Source organism: Drosophila serrata, unplaced genomic scaffold (genome assembly GCF_035046125.1).
Source record: "Drosophila serrata isolate PLE 108 unplaced genomic scaffold, ASM3504612v1 contig_100, whole genome shotgun sequence".
NCBI lineage: Eukaryota > Metazoa > Arthropoda > Insecta > Diptera > Drosophilidae > Drosophila > Drosophila serrata.
In genome coordinates, this window is record NW_028256998.1 from 773,657 (window position 1) to 791,424 (window position 17,768).

At 37.2% G+C, this 17,768-nt stretch overlaps 2 protein-coding genes across 2 annotated transcripts in view; one reads left to right on the forward strand and one right to left on the reverse strand.

Annotated features, from left to right (window-relative positions):
• Positions 1 to 17,768, reverse strand: part of LOC147644771 (uncharacterized) — a 38,463-nt gene that overhangs the window by 14,963 nt on the left and 5,732 nt on the right. The gene's annotated exons all lie outside the window — the stretch shown is intronic.
• hbt (headbutt) overlaps positions 3,420 to 17,768 on the forward strand; it is a 39,740-nt gene continuing 25,391 nt past the window's right edge. The window contains exon 1 of the mRNA XM_086841049.1: positions 3,420 to 3,806. The gene's annotated coding sequence lies outside the window, so the exon portion shown is untranslated. The remainder of the gene's footprint in view (positions 3,807 to 17,768) is intronic.

Consider the following 17,768-nt stretch of genomic DNA (forward strand, 5'->3'; position numbering starts at 1 on the left):
CATAAAAGTAACTCAGCTAAATATATCATGGCTTAGAACCAGCAGCTTTTGCAAGATAAAGCTTTTGGTAAGCGAAAGAGAAGGTGTGTAAAAATACTGAAATTTAAACTTTAGCGAAGGTATCTTTTTCCGAGCCCATCCCAAGCTTTGCCAATTTGGCAAATAGTTATTAATGTAGAACATGTTAGAAGGTTTCTTCTGTTCTTAAAAGTTAACAGATAGCTTTGCAAGCAGTGTGAAATGTTTGTCTGATGTTAAGAACTTTTTCAAATATCTTTCATTGTGAATCTATTAAATATTTCAGGACTAGCTATAAGATTGATATTTAAAAAACTAAATAAAAAGCAAACCTAATATTATTCACCTGCAGTGAACTCTAATTTTTATAAAAGTTTTCTATGTGAGTTCTTATCTATGACCTTATAAAGAATATATATTCTTAATTAACACCAACAACACAAATTTAGCCTGGCCCAGGGTCAGCCGACAATATTATATCTAGAAGATGCATTGTAACAATCTGATTATATTAGGATAAATTTGTTAGATTAAATTAATTCGAACCTTGCGATGCTGCAAGTTTAACATACATCAAATTACCGAATCAAATTGTTTAATTATTTATATACTTTTATAATAATTTAATAATAATATTTTAAAATTGTAAGCTTAGTGTAAACTTCATTTTCAAATTTAACAAAATATCTTTAATAAAGTAATAGATAAATACGAATATTCATCCTAAAAGAACATTTATTGTGTACCCCTTGCAAAGGTATTTTAATTTTAGTCAGAACCATACAAAGCTGTGAAAAAGTCATTTCCGACCCTATAAACCATATATATTCATGATCAGCATAAACAGCCGAATCTCTCTGGCCATGTCCGGTAGAAAAATAATTTTTCAAAATTTCAATATTTTATAAGGGGTTAAAATTGTCAAAATTTGGTAAAATTTTAATCTTTTAAACTTTTAATTGAGTATGCAGATTTATAAGCCTAATAAAAACTAAGATCTTAACGCTTTCCGAATTGAAATTAGTGCAGTTTTGGTTTAGTTATGAGTTTTTTAAACTTTGGCTGACAAAATTCTCTGAAAATAATGATAAATATTAATGTAAAGTTTTAAAACTTTGTTTAAATATCAGCATATATTATTTTTATACATTAAAAAAGACAAGTTTTTATTAAATTTTGTGCTAATATTTATTACCGGTCGATTAATTTATTTCACAATCTAAACAAAATCGACCGAAGGCAAAAAAATCGTAAAGAATTACAAAATAACAACATTAAAGTTTCCGCCAAAGTCCTCGAAAAGCTTTAATAAAAACCACCTTGTATTGATAAATTGATAAATATATAAAGGAATCATAAGCTGAGCAGCCAAAATCTCCAGGTTAGAAGGCCACTTTCACTTTCCCTCGCCCTTTCGCTGGCTCTGTTGCTCTGTTGGCCAGCTTCGCTGGGCTGTGGTGTGTGTACATGTGTGTGTGTTGTGCCTGGCTTTGGTTCCCTCTGGGGTAATGCAACCGAATGTTGCAACTCTGGCCGAGTGGCGATGCTGCGGCCACGCCCACGCCCGTCGCTAAAAAGCACAACGCGCAGCTTTTGGCCGTTCAACGATTGACACTGCAGAAGGCGGGCGTGCCAAAAGCAAAAACAAGAGCAACCACAACTAACCTTTCCTAATAAAAAATGATTGCGACGGCCTTCAGAGGCCGCGAAGACGACGCCACCCCCTCCGCTCCCGGCCAGGAGCGAACAAAATACAGGAAGCGCCCTGCATTTCGCAAAGCTCTGTGCCGATGTGTTACATCAATCTCGGAGCGAAAGGAGCCGACTCTCTCACTCGTCGAGCTTTTCATTGAGCACGCACACTGCTGCAGGTGCACACACGGTATCCTTTTGCGCGAGAGATTCTGAGAGCAGCAGGTCCTGAGATTGAGAGAGGGAGAGCATGGGCACTGGGGCTGGGATTACTCATTAACAGAGCAGACGCCGCACTGTCTAACGGAACGGAATGAGCTCCAGATTTCGCAGGATGTTCCCAGATCTATCTCATCTTGAGATCAGTCGAAAAACAGGAGAAGAAAATGCAGCTTAGACTTCAAATGTAGCTTAAACTTAAAATATGTATATACAGAGTATTCTAATTACTATTACTGCAGGTACTTCAAAAAATATTACGATTGTTTAACTAAATAGCTAAGTTTTTATAATAATTATAATACATCATGTTACATAGAAGGTCTCAGTCTTATAACTCTTTATTTCTTATTTATAAATATTAAAATAGGCAATAGAACCTATATGAAATAAAATATCAGACCTTCGTTTGTATATAATTTAACTTAAAATACACTTATAGAAGTATCCGTCAATGGAATTTAAAATCCGAATTTAATAATAGATCATACAAATCGGAGTCCGAGGACCCTGAAGAGCCTATACTTTCCAAATACAAATTTAGCCAGTAAAATAAGTATTGATAAGATTATTGGCTGGATATTAAAATCTTATATATAATAAAAAGCCTGCTGAACAGCCAAGCATAAAAATTGTCAAGGGTTACAATTTTTGAAATTGAGTCCTTTTGTAATATTGCCAATTTGTTGCATACTTTTTGGCTGAGTACTATCCTTTATGTTGTGATTTAAAAAAAAAATTTAAAAAATTTAATAAGTAACATAATATTTCCAAGATCTTGTAGTTTACCGGTTTAGTAAACCCAAAAATTAACGTGGATTTTTTATTATATTTAATGTATGAATCATTTGTAATTATTAAGGCTTTAAGTCACACACTTAAACAACCTGTTTAACAAAACACCATTATAACATTTGAAAAAAAAAAAAATACATATCTGCATATATGCAGTATGCCGCCCTAAATCGATTTTCGACGTTTAGCGGAAAGCCTTCTCATCTGCAAATGATTCATCCATCATTTATAAGTCCACCTGCCTGAGACTGAAAATCGCGTAATAAGGACTAACCCTGCAAGGACCGCGGTTTGTTGTTGCCTTGGTATCCCTTAAAACTTTCCTTTGCTAGACGTTCGCCGTTCGCCGTTCGACGCTCACCAATACCGTTGCGAAAAACCGGCTTTTTGCAACAAAACAACAACACGAAAACAAATGGAAAGAAATGACGCCACATCAGGTGACGTGAAAGTCGGTGGGGAGGGGAGAGAAAGGCACCAGAGAGAGAGAGAGAGAGAAAGACAGAGAGAGAGTGAGCTGGGTTAGAGCTTTGAGAGCGGCTTGAAAAGTCAGAGAATTATGCTCGCTCTGCTACTGCCACCCCCTCGACTCTGGCACAGCTGACGCACGTTCACGTGGCTCCTGGCACACCAACACCAACACACGGGCAATTGACGCCGCTCTCTGAAGCGCTGGCAATGGCAGTAGCTTTTCTGGCTCGCCGCTTCGCTCGCGGTTTTTAGTTGGGCGACAGACTCGGCTGGACTCGACAGAAAAATCGGGAGCTTGGAAAAGTGTGGACCGTGTGGAAGAGTCAAACGGTACTTGCAAATGTTTGGTAAAAACTCAGCCCAGCGCTCCTCACCTTGCTCAAAGGATACTTGTACTTCCGAATGTGTGTGACCCCAAAGGGGACAAAAAAGAAGCTGAAGCGTTACTATCTTTCTTTCGCGCAGAAAGCAAAACACTCGTATGAGAAACAAAAAACAAACATGCCAAGTGCCCTGATTGTGCGACAAATTAGTGGAAAATCCATTTAGCCATCGACCACGACCACGACAACGCCAAGGGTCTTTAATCAAATGTAGCGCCAAAAGTGCAGGTAAGACACGCCTGATTAACGGGAAAATCCGTTCGCAAAAAGTCAGCAAAAGCAGAGTAATGAAAACACGGCCAAAAACGATTCTAGCGAATGCAGCGTGCAGCGGGCAGCGGGCAGCCAATCAGCGAGTAGCGTTCTCTGACATTGGATGCTGCTGCTGCCTGCTGCTGCCACAAATGATGCCGTTGTTCTTGTTGCTCTTGCTCCTGATGCTGCTGCCACAGGAGCAACAACAACAGTAGCAGCAGCAGCAGCAGTTCGCATGAAGCTTAAATGTCAGGGGCATGTGCACCCAACACGGCCCAGGGAATTAGGAGCACACTTTCAGCCGTTCCACTTTCCCCTGCCACGTTTGGTGACCATTTTTATAAAAAATTCTCTTTCGTTGCCATTAATCCAAAGATTATTATCACTCTTGTTACACTTAGTTGTATCTTTTTAGTAAACATTTAAAATTGCTTAGAATCTTAGCTTAGATTTACGAGGCAGGGAAAAAGGAAAGGAATCTTTACTTACATTTTTTTATAATCCAATTTATGAAACTAGAAAGACAGATGTGGATAGTATCTCATCCCACTTTCCCTATTCTTTCCCCTGAACAAAATTGCTCTCAACCATTCCAAATTGATATAATTATTTTAATAAATACTTATGTATATATTTTCTCAACATATTTTCGTGGCGTGTTGCACGGGATTCTGGCTGCGCTGGGTCTTAACAATACAAATTCAAATACATAAAAGCCAATTATTATGAACCTTTTGCAGTCCCCGGCAGTTTCTCAGTTCCTTTAGCCGGTCAGGCCCTTTAGTCCAGCATTCCTTGCCCCAACCCTGCACGCATGAATAGCCATCAACAAATGCTGTTTAGGTCCTTGGACAGGTTAACACGCGACTTTCTGGCTTATTATGCCGAATAATTGTGAGTCAAATTCGAGACGCAACAGAGACGAGCAAAGAATGCCGAAAACTTTTAATGAGATTTTTACTCAAAGTTTTTGTTACTCTTCACGAAATGGGTATATGTATTTTAGAAAAACACAGATTGAACCTCATCTTACACATTTTATGAATGATTTTAAAGTGTAAATAAGGCTATTTTAGTATTGATAAAATGAAATATATAATCTAGGCCTACAAAGATTGATTTTGAAAAGGTTATGCAGCCATACTTATTTAATAAAAAATTGAATAGGTTTGTTAAATTTTTAAATTACTTTTGGACATATTCTGTAGAAAAATCCTCAGTTCCATTTGATCTTACCAACAAGAGCAAAGTATCCTTTATTCGTTGTTAAATTCTGATTTTGATTTGGCCTAACAATCGAACCTGGAGAACGCGTTTAAAAGACTAAAGGCAATCAGCAGCTGGCGAAAACTGCGCGATTTGCATGCGTAATGAATTTAGACCAAGCTTGGGAAAGCCAGTCAGGATAGGAAGCCCAGATAAGCGCATAATTACCCTACGCCCAAAGTTTTTCCTTCCTAAATTGGTGCCAGGATGTTGCCTTACAAAATGGGAAGCTAAATTAAAAATTAATGCCAAACTAGCAAAAAAAGAAAACCTTAATTCGTTCCAAAGAATTGATTTCTAAATTGCTTTGGCAGGGAATTCCTTTCTTTTTATGTTTTAAACATACAAAAAAAAATACAAAATGTGCAAAGGCTGCAAACGGGCTTTGGAAGCAATTATAGAAGGTCCTTAAGATGGGCTTTTCACTTTAAAATGTAAATGCAATTTGGCTAAATGTCAATAAGAATTTGTATTATTTATTTATTCATTTTCATGTGATTCATTCAATTAAAACAATTACCAACTAGAATATTTTAAGCTCTAAGCTTAAATTAAAAGAAACCCCTAACAATTGTTGGTTGCTTCTGCATTTTCTAAACCGAAATGTCTTATTCAAGTCACATTCAGTTGAAACAAACCTGCCACCAAAACTCTCTCTCTTCAGCCTTTCGCTTAATGCATTTTAATGGACGACAAATGAAAATGAAATGTTTTGGCAAAAGCTGGGAAAATCTTTTTCCTGGCTCTCGCTCTAGCTCGTAAAATGCGGTTACAGGAATGGAATGGCAGGAAACTAGAACAGACGCCAAGAAAAATTAGTGAAGCGCGCGGTGCAATGAAATTAAAATGGCATTTTATTTTCGACGCACCAAGAGTGTTCTTGCCACTGCATACTTTCGAGGGTTTTCTCTATTTTCGCTACCCTCGCCGGCCATGTCCTTGAGAGTCCTCGCCAGCGGAATTATCCGAGCTGCGAGCATAAATTTCTAACAGGCCCCGCTGGATGTTGCATTCATTTGGTTATGCGGTCTCCCCGGTACCGCACCTGCCACGCACCGTTGCACGTTGGTTCCAATTGACATATGGGCGACCTTGCGGCACGCGGATACACACGCATCAATTATGTGGCACTTTCTTCGCTGTCGACGCGATCGCAACGGAGGCGACTGAGCTCCCACGCCGATGAGTTTATTGCATGTGAGACGTCACCAGCACGGTCAATTAAATTGAACTGAACCAAGCCAGAGGAGGCGACGGCGATGGCTATTGCGATCGTGATCACGATCGCTCGATTGATCAACGTGCCCCAAATTGGAGCAACTCTCGATCGCATGTGGCAAGCATCACCTTCAATTGACACGATGCCGGCGAATATACCTTTGGTGACCTCGCTTCTGGCTCAATCCGGGGGCAATGTCAAAGTCAATGCATCTCAAGCACTCCTTTGGCCACCTCACTGATTGCCTGTGCCGGGAATCATCGATCAGTTCGCATAATTGGACTGATTTTAAATTTATGAGGGGCACAGCCAACTGATTCAATTGAGTCAATTAAAATATATATTGAATTATCTGTTGATATTGACAAATGGCATCCAAATTGCAATCAGAAATGTGGGAAAAAAATGTTTTCTGCCCATAATAAAGTGCGTGCGATCAGCAGTCCCAAAAGACAATATATCAATTAACCGAAAGGTTTGCAAAAGTTAATTGAATGATTCGGAAGATTTTTTCCACTCATACTATATAGTATTATTCATCTTTTGCAGTTTTGGGTGAACATTAAGATGCACTTTTATTGAAATCTGTAATTAGAAAATGTGAATGGAATTTATAAAGTTGCAATCAAATATCATTTCTTTATATTTGTTGAATTATATCTTTTTGGGGTAATATCTTGTTTATCATCTTTACAACTATATAATTATACTTCCTATTTTGTGACTGTGCAACTGAATCTAGTTTTTCTTTCATGTTTTCCCAGCCTTTGGTTTACCAATAATTGCTCTTATTTGTATAAATTCACTATGAACTTTTTTACTTAAGAAATTAACTTAAATGTATAAATAAGTTTGTTATTTTAAAAGATTTATGCTTTTGAAATGTATTTGGAACATAGAAATATATATTTTTTTCAATACAAATATCTATAACAAGATTTTGTTATCCCTTTTTTTTGTATTTACTCTGAAGGATTATCTGGGCGTGTCCTTTAATACAGTTGACTAGCTTTCATGACTTCCGAAAAATGAAATATTATTCAGGGGGCTGAATGAATAAATAAATACTGTACAAATATTGCCTGTCCTTAAGCGCGGGACTCACCGGGCTAAAAATAACCGGCATCAGGAATTCGGGCATGAATATTTCAATTAATGTTGGAGCAGAGTCGCAGCCATCACAAACAATGCGAACTTTTCTTGGGTAAGAACAAAAACCTTTCCTTCTTTCGTAAGGAAATTAGGTAGCTAAGGGATACCCTTAAAAATACTTCAAAAATATATATTCACATTTAGTATTCAACTTTTATCAATTGGTAGTTTAATCCTTCAAATCCTTTTCCTATCCCTTTTAATTAATATTTATATGAATGATCTGGCAAAGTCGAATATCCTTTTGAGCAGCAAAGCCAATAGGCTCTACCTTTTGCGTCTCATTTAATAGCTATGCGTACCCGCTGTTGTTATGCCTGACACGCGTTTTATACAAAATAAATATTGCACACTTAACGGCACACCGGCATAAGGACGAAGGACCCGCCGACCGACTTCAATGCTGTAGCTCCACGGCCGTTGGCTTTTCGTCAATGCCTCTGCCTTTTGTGCGCCAGTTTTTATGACCCAACAAACAGCAGAAACATCGACAGAGACAGGAAGTGCGACAACAATGTTCATTATGCCTTGTGCCGAGCAAATTTGCTGCCAGCCCTCTGACTCCGGCCTGCCACGCCCCCTCAGGCTGCCAGTTGTATTTGTGTTTTTCCCATGATATTTAACATGTGGCATTGATTTTATGGCCAACTGCCTGCAGCTTCTCCAGGCTCCAAGCCTCGAGTCCTTTTTGAGTGCTTGACCAACTTAATTGCCGACTAGGTGCGAAGTCAACTACAATAAAATACACATTAAAAAACAAAAACAGAGAATATCTGTAAAATAAATACAGTTTTTATCTTTGTATTCATATTGTTTTAATACCAATCATTTAAATATCTTCTTAATTAAAGCTAATCTTTAATAATGTCTTAACAAGATTGCATGTCAGAAGTTGCAATCATTTATATTGAAAACCTCATAAAACTTTTAATGCAAGAAGTCCATCTGTACAATAAATTCTTAATATCTATGTTGTTTATTGTTAAATCATTGTTCAATAACCTATACATCAAGTAGATAGCAAATAAAACCACATCATTGTTGGTAATTATGTTTTTAGCCACCACGCAAGACCTATTAAAAGTTGCACTCAAGCGATTAAATGGCCCAAATAATTCAAAGCTAATGTGCCGTTATATAATTGGCCATATTTTAAAACAAAATTTTCTGTCATTTACCATAACATACACTTTTGTTGGGTAATCAACCCTGACAATAACAAATGTTAAAAAAAAAAACAAAACCAAAAAGTTTGGCCACCGCAACAAAGAACCCCACTTAGGCCATCAATCATTTGGGCTGACTTTCATTTTCTTAAATTCTATTTTATACCAAAAAAATGTATAATTAAAAAGGAAAGTCCTGACACGGATACAATTTTAAGGATATAAGTGGAAACATATTTGTGGGTTTTGTGATGGTTATTATTATATTATTATGTTATAAAATAATATGGTATAAGGTAAAATATGTTCAAGAGTGAGCAAACAATTAGTTTCTCGATGTTGTTCCAATGAGAAATGCTTTTAAAGGATAAGGCCACATTTGCTGCTTTTAAGGGATAAAGTCACATTTGTTTTTAACAAAAATAAATAAAGACCGAATCAGAGGTACATTTCGGTTTACTTACCCAAAATGTAAAAGTTAGTGCTTGACTTTTGGAACTTGTCCCCGTAAAGTTTCTTCATTTGCAGGGAAAGTCTTGAATGGGATATTTAATAGTATTATTCAAATATTTCTTTGCTGATTTTTACATTAAAATACATATCGACATATTTCTGTTTTTAAACTTTAACATTTTTGCAATTGTTTTAATTTAAACAACCTTCGCTTTCCATTACCTTGAAAACAAGGTAAGATATAAATTTATACCTTTAATCAGTGGCATCTCTTCGCTCCATGACTACATCGCAGTAAACAAAATCATTATCACACATACGACGTGTGCGCATTGGGTATCTAGTAATTGCTATTTACACATTTTCCACATGATTTGCCAATTTTAATGAGCATTGTTTGTGTAAATGCAGCTTCTGCTTCGCCAACGGCAGCTGCTAAAATAGACAACAGTCCAAGGGCACACCAATGGAGCCTGGGTGTCATTCGAAAACTACGCAATTTCCATCAGTTTGGAGGGGGGAAGGAGTGTGTGTGTGTTCTTGGAAATTGATTTCGCCATGATTGATTGCGCAGCAGCCCGAAATATAGGCAACATTCCGGAGTGCTTTAAAGCGGCATCCATCGTCGGCATCCCCGACATCATGGTCCTTGCAGCATAGGAATTCGTTTACATTTTGTTTCAATTTGGATCTTTTCAACGACAACAACGAAAAACTTGGCTGTAAGAAGAAGGGATGCCTGAGGGGAAGGGATTCCGAGAGTGTGTGTATATTGAACGGTTATTGAGCCACGTTCGTGTGTGCGCCCTGTTTTGGATTTGAATTGTGGTTAATATTGTTTGCCTTGCGGTGTATATTATGGCAATGGATATTGGCACACCGTAAGCGCCAACTGCCGCCTGGCAATTGTTAATTTAATTAGATTTCCCGGGGGGGTTTTGCTGTTGGGGGATGGCAACAAGCTCAATGTCGATGCAGACGGGATGTCTATCATTCAGGGGCTCGCTTTGTAGGAAAACTGTTTTCACAAGGACAATTTCAATCAGTAGCCAACAGCTAGGACTCTATAAATGAATGTATGTCATTGAAATAATCTGATTATGATATCCATTACCTATTAATTATGTGCACAAATTAGTTTTAGATAACATAAGTTGGGATGAAAACTTTAGAGTCAAAAGTTATGGAAGCTTTGTTTATAATTTATTAACTATTTATTTTCGTAATGGAGGAGAAGGGATGTCTATCATACATGTATTTTCACAATGACAATTTAAACATTTTGCCAACAGCTAAGACCTAATAATTGAATGTTTTTCATTAAAATAATCTGATTATGACGTTCATTACCTCTCCTATTATGTCTATTAATTAGGTTTTAAATAACTCAAATTAGGCTGAAAACTGTAGAGTCAAGAGTTATGCAAACTAAATAATAATCATAGTAATAGAAACCATTAATTTTTCCATAACTAATTTCGTAAACCTGCAGGGTATTCTTGTTATGGCAGTACTCTCGCCAAAGGATAAAAAAAAACGAGCGAATGGAAGGCCTGGAGATAACCTTGTTTCACTTGCTTGTCTCCGGGGCCACGACAAATAATATAAAAGATAGTTAGACAGTTGCATGTATCTTCCCCTTCACATCGCCCGAAAACACACACATGTGGGCGCCTGCACACACACGTTTTTCCACATTTTCCCCGGCTTCTTTGGTGCGGCTTTTGCCGCTCCTCGCTGCAGTTGTGCAAACTTTTGCCTCCATCGGCTAATATTTGACGCACTGTTTCATTACGCAGGCCCAGTCCCAGTCCCAGTCTCAGTCCCTGCCCCCTCGTCACCACATCACCACCATCCGCACACCAACGCCACCGACAAGGATAAACTATTACACCCACCCGCCCACGCCTTAAATGCCACTCCCAGTTGCCAGATTGCTGTCGCAATTCAGATTTTAAATTGACACAAGTAAAACGCAGAAATGGCACAATTTACATATTGCCAGGCAGGGGAAGAGGCAGGAGGGGAACTTTTCCTTTCCGCTTTCCGTCCTTCAGACGAGCAATTCCCAAGGTAAACAAGGTTGCCAAAAACGGTCGCCTAAAATCCATTTGCCAAATTTGTTGTCAAGATTCACAAACTGACCCGCCGGCGGGTATAAAAACAATTAAGAAATTGGATAAATTTAAATCAGATTCGTAATAAAGTTTGATAAGATTGCTTAATTAAATTATAGAAATTCGTATCTTTGAGGAATAGAAAAGGATATATTTTTAAACCTAGCGTATTGGTTGTATATTTAGTAATACCCAAGATATATATAATTGTTGTATAATTTAGTATTGTTTATATACGTACTTTCTTTAAACAAGAAATAAAACTAATTTTGACAAGCCGAATTTTATATAAACTTGCAGTTTGCAATTGAATTATAGTTTATTATTGGAAATTTGGCAATCCTAAGCTTTAAGTATTCCCATTCGTTGTATCAATATCGATCATTTTATATAACAAATCAAAGTTTAAAATCTCATAACTCAGCCAAAAAGCAATTAAATTTAATTCGAAAAGCTCTCCTATCTTAGTTTTTATGAGGTTAACAATTCTGCATACTTTGTTTAAAATCTTAAAAAATCAATCAAGCTTATTTAAAAGATATAGACCACATAATTTCTGTCCATGTATCCATTATTCCAACCACCTGTCGCACTCGTAAGCATAAATTGACTATATCTGTTTGTACAGAACGCTTCTTCTTTTCACTTTTTGTTTTTTTTTTTCGTTGATTATTCAGGCACCAGCTATCGCTCTTGTGGTGCATGCAACAGAACACCCCCGCACTTGCCTCAAATGCGTCACAGTCGCACTTGTTATATTGTCTGTTTATTATGAGGCCACTCGAGTCCGAGGCTTGATACCGAGACGTCTAACAGCTGGATGGGGGATGCGGGAGATGGGGGATGGGGAGCGTAGGTGGCAGGACTATGGGCGGGACTGCAGGTCCTTGGGCCTGCCACTCTTGGGACACTCAGTCGCCTTTGACGCGGCCCTGCTCCTCTGAATTTAATTTATTGTTTTCGTTTGCTGCCTCCTGCTACCGTTGTTTGCTTTTTTCCCCGCTCCCATCCAGCATCCAGCACCTAGCATCCCTGCTTTCCACTTCCCATTCCCCCCCCCCCCAGTTTTCCGCCTCCTCGTGTCGAGTGCCACGACACTGTCGCAGTCGTTTTTATTGCAGAAAAATGTTCATTTTTGTTGCGCTCTTATTTGCGCTAATTTAATTTCTTGTGTAATTTTATTTTTATGTAGTCAACGAAGGCGGCTGCCTTGAAACTGAGACGCGCCCAACCCCACCCCCCAATTTGCCATTGTATTTGCCTTGAGGCAAACTTTGTCAACAATTTCGCGTACAACATTTGAGGATTGTCGTTGTTGTTGGGCGTGAGAAGGATAGCAAAAAGCATCTCATCATTATGAACACGAGCCTGGGCCGTGGGCCGTGGGGGGTCCAAACGGGGCGTGGCAGTCTTTGCAGCCTCTCGCAGCGAGTGTGTCACTTTAACGAATTTTTTTCGTCCTTTTTTTTCTGCGCTGCCAACAAACATGCTCTCCATCGCCTTCGTCCTGTGAGTGGCACTCAGCACTTGCCTTTTACGGCCTAAGGTCAAGCGTCTTTTTGTTGTCGCCTGCCATTGAGAGCAGTTCGCACAAATAACTGGAATTAAATAGATCGGAGCGAAATGCAATTGCAGAGGCCCTTTTCCTTTTTACTTGCCATAATTCAAAAGGGTCGGCGCCAATGGTCTCTTACCTGTTCAGCTGGCTCAATAGGGATTTTTTGGTGGGGCGACGCGATGTCTGAAGGCCTTTGAAATATGATTATTATTATTTCTAAGAAATTGAATCGGTTTGTGCATTCACAAAGGGTGCTCATTATACTCGGAAAACGGAAAAGTTCACTTAAAGCACTTGGTGGTTTTTGTTAAACTATAATCTTTTCAAAGGTAAACATTATAATTTACATTTTATGCTTATTTAAAATATTATTCTAGGCTGCTTTATTCATATTAATTATATTATCAAACCTTCTAATTAGAAATATAATATTCATGAAAAGGCAACAGTGCGTATGAGTAATTTTCTGTAAAGCCAATTAGCTGTTCATAAAATTTTATTTGATTTTCTTAAATCCAAATGTAAAAGATAATAATTGGGAAATGTTCTGAAGCATAATATATATAAATATATATTATTAAATATACATACATACATTATATGCATTAATATACACACATAATATATATATAAAAGATTTGTTTCTTAAGCGTGCTATTCGGTTTGAATTTATTAGTCAATTATCCCATTCTTGAGCTCAAATATTGACAGCCAACTACCTCAGATTTTCCTCAGAAAGATTAATCTATATACAATCATTAAATTACAAGCCATAAGCTGGGAATTATTATGATTATTTCTCTAATAGATGATAATCTTCCTAGAGGCGTTTATGGTTGTGCGTATCATTTTGATTTTAACTTAATCTAAGCTCCCAGTGGTTTTGTTTTTGGCGTTTTGGTTATCTAACTGTCTGGTTATGGTGAACACATACTTGCATCTAAGAACAATCAGAACTAAAATTAAATTCCAGCAATATGCATACACTAACACGGCACGTGAATGCCATAGATTCCATAGTGCATACGAAACACCTACGCATATACAATGCTCCGTTGAGAAATATTTGCATAACACGCGAAAGCACAGTAATATGCACACTGAAATGCAGATACACCGATTTGGGGAAAACTTTTAGGGCAAAGAGTTTCCGCTTTTCTGTGTAGAATACAATTTACAATTGGACAACTTGTGTGCGTAGGATGCGCGTTAAGACTTTGACTGTTCCTTAGAGTAAAAAAGTTTAAGTTTCTTTCTTTCTTAAGCTGTTTCTTAAAGGAACAAGTTTAAGCTTCTTTCTTTTCTAAACTTTAAAAGCAATAAGAAATCTATAATCGTTTTTGCTTATGTTTTTGGTTGGTTTTGAGAAATGTTTGTTAACCATTGGGGGACAAAATTTTATTTCTTATGAATTAGCAATTCATAGAATTTTAAAGAAAATTTGTAAGAAATGGCCAAGATTTATATTCCTTTCTAGTCTCCAAGTAGTATATTCTTATTTTTTAAGAAACCACTGTTGACTCCTTAAAATAAATAGTTTGTTCTTGAATAGCATCACTTGTGAATCTAATATAAACATGCACTTTTGCTTAAGTAGAAACTATGCGGTGTATATTTGTTTATTGTTTTAAAATAATATGATCAATATGTTTGATTAAACTATTAAGAAGAAAACTAGAAAAGAAACTATCTCTGGGAGCTAGACTTTATATACTCTTGAAGTTTGCGAATTTACAGTCTCTGAATTGATATTTATCAAGATTCTTCTATATGTATATGACAATTTTTTCTACAAATCAAATTTTTAAAATCTCATAACTGTGCCAAAGATACATTAAATTCAATTCGGAAAGCTTTCCTATGTTAGTTTTTATTAGGCTAATCAATATGTATACTCAATTAGAAATTTAAGATTTTAAAATTTTTTTCCAATTTTGACAATTTTAATGATGTAACCCCTTATCTATTTTTCAAATATTGAAAAATTTCTAAAAATTTTATTTTCACCCAAACATGGCTATATCGATTCAGCGGTTAATGCTGATCAAGAATATATATGGTTTATGGGGTCGGAAATGATTCTTTCATGTCGTTTTAAGCTTCCGACTGAAATTATAGTACCCTCAAATCGGTATTTTAATTGAAATACATACTTATAACAATTTAGTTGACATATCAAAGGCTAAAAATGTCGTAGCTACGCTAAAAATGCATAAATTTTAATTTGAAAAATTTTCCTATAATAGTTTTTATTGGTTTAATAAATCTGCATACTCCCTTTTTGCGTTGCATAATTCTGACTGAAATGATGACATCCCCAAATGGGTATTTAAATTTAAATACTTCCAACAATTTCGCATGATCATAGCGATAAGTCAAAGGGTAAAAATCTCATAACTAAGCCAAAAATGCATTAAATTCAATCCGGAAAGCTGTTAAATGTTAGTTTTTATAAAGTTAATAAAACTGCATTCTCGATTTTAAATGTTAAAATTTTAACTATGTAACCCCTTATCAAAAATATGAACATTTTCGAAAATTTATATTTTCAACCAAACATGGCTAGATCGATTCAGCTGTTAATGTTGATCAAGAATATATATGATTTATAGGGTCTCAAATAATTCCTTCACTGCGTTTCAAGCTTCGTACTGAAATACGAATACCATGCAAATAGTATACTTTAAGATTTAGGGTAGGCTAAAAATAAAAATAGAAATCAATATTATTTAATTTATTTTACAACGCTTTCTTTTCACAACAATTCAGGACAATCTTAAGCAATAGCTGCTGTCACTCGATTTAATTTCTTATTGGCAACCACGTTCAGATTCCTTTTGTCCTGACCCCCAGGAAGTAACCTAATTAAAGTCACCGCACACACATCAGCAAAACAGAATTGGCAACTGAAAAGGTACGACGATGTGATGATTTCTGGAAACCACACTAGGAACTAGGAACATCAGCAGTCAACTCGCATAAAAATCACTCGACACACGCGCCCGTCAAACGCAGAGAAGGATATGCGAGGCGGGTCGCGCCATTTGGGGGCGTGGTCTTATAAATTGTCCTGCCTTAAAGACGGTCCCTGACACAAACAGGCTGCCATCTCTAAGTGTGTGCTTGTGTGTGTGGGTATGAGTGAGGTGCGGGTGATTGTAAGGCACACACAAAAAAACTGTAGCACACATTTTAGCGCCAAGCGGAAGTGCTTGTGCCACGACAACAAAAAGAAGAACAACAACATCAAGGAGTATAAAAATGTCAACAACAAACAAATAGCTGACTTGTCGACTGCGACAGCTAAAGTAAAAAATCGGAATGGTTGCCCTTTTTATAGTAATAGTTCTGGCTGTTTTTGTAGTTGCAGTTCTGTATGTCAAGTGTTTTAATGACTGTTCGTATCTGATTCCATTCGATTTCTTTGACTTTGGATAGTTTAATGATTATTTATCGATGTAGTTTCGAATTTCTTGTTTATATTTTGCCTTAAAAAGTGCAAAATGTAATATTATTAATATTAAGGTAACTGGAGCTTCATGACTTAGATAATACAAAATCTTTCTTTCCGTGTGTCAAAGGTCTTCTCGGACTTATATTGCCTTTCCACATAAATATGTAAATATTTTGTTGTTTTTTTTTTCTCTGGCATTTTTCGCCTTTGGCATCCGTTTGCTTGGCAAATTATGGCCAGCAGCGACATGGCGAAAGTGAAAAAACAAGAACTCCGGATGTTTATGGACGACCATTTTGGCCACTGGTCGCCATTTTATGCAGTTCCTTGTGTGCCAACGCATCGGGGACGCAGTCACTCGAACCATAACACTGCCTCAGCCATCGTATCTCCCATCGCTGGCTTCTCCTCCAGCTGCTGCACAGTGATTTAGTGCTTATGGCAAGTTTATAAATTAAATTTAATGAAGCAGCAAGTCGAACTTTTCGCCATTGTCCCGGGCACACATATAGCCAGCCAAGTCCCAAGCTGAAACCCACACCCAACACCCAGGCACGAGCGAGCGTATTGATTATGCGACCCCGGATGCTTTTTGCCTCAGCCGTGTGAGGGAAATTTTGATTTAGCTGCTGCCGGTAATGGAAAGTTGCGCCAGTCGTCCTTGCTCTCCTTGGCCGACACTTTTATCTAGCGAATAGACCACATTACGCATTTAAGCCTTGCCTAACAAATGTCGCCGGCTCTAATTGGCTCTCGATTCGGAAGAGAATTGACTCTGTCCTCGGGGCTGGCAATTAGTTCGCAAGGATTTTGAGGATGGAATCTCGGGTCAGGCCCGAGAATGACATGGGCCCATCAATTGCCGAAGGAAAATGTAATTATCAGCTTCGAAGCAACAGCACTTTTCCTTCCTTAAAACTCGATGGGATCCAATCCATCCACAAACAACAATAACCATGAGGCAGACGGGCTTATGCAACATAATCCTAGTTTATGACAGTTTGGGGAGCCTCCACACTCTCTGGGATGTGTGTGTGTATTTGTGTGTATCGCTATTCGGGTGTATCGCCTTAGTGTGAGTTTCTTATGTCCTCTGCAACCAGCAGCTGCTCAACAAACCGTACCATCCAATATGCTCACACGAATACATAAATACATATATAGAAAGCAGCACACACATAAACAGAAGCAAAAGACTTTAGGAATACATTGGTTGGAAAACTATTGAACTTTGAAGATGAAAAGTATTTACGGTGAAGATATATTAAAGGTATTCATTGAATTTAAAATGTGATACTCTTTAGAATTATATTATACCTATCATGCTATAATTTAGTTGTCTAATATATATTTTTGTCATTATATATTTTAAAGATAGTTAAGATATATTTTAATGTATTTATAAGAAGACTACCTTTTTTAATTCAGATATCTATCATAATCTTGTTGTCTAAGGTAAGAAAACCCTTATTCCATCTTGTCAAAAGACACTCTCACTTGTAGGCCTAGAATGTCATATTATCTACTGAATTTCCTGCTTCCGCATTCTT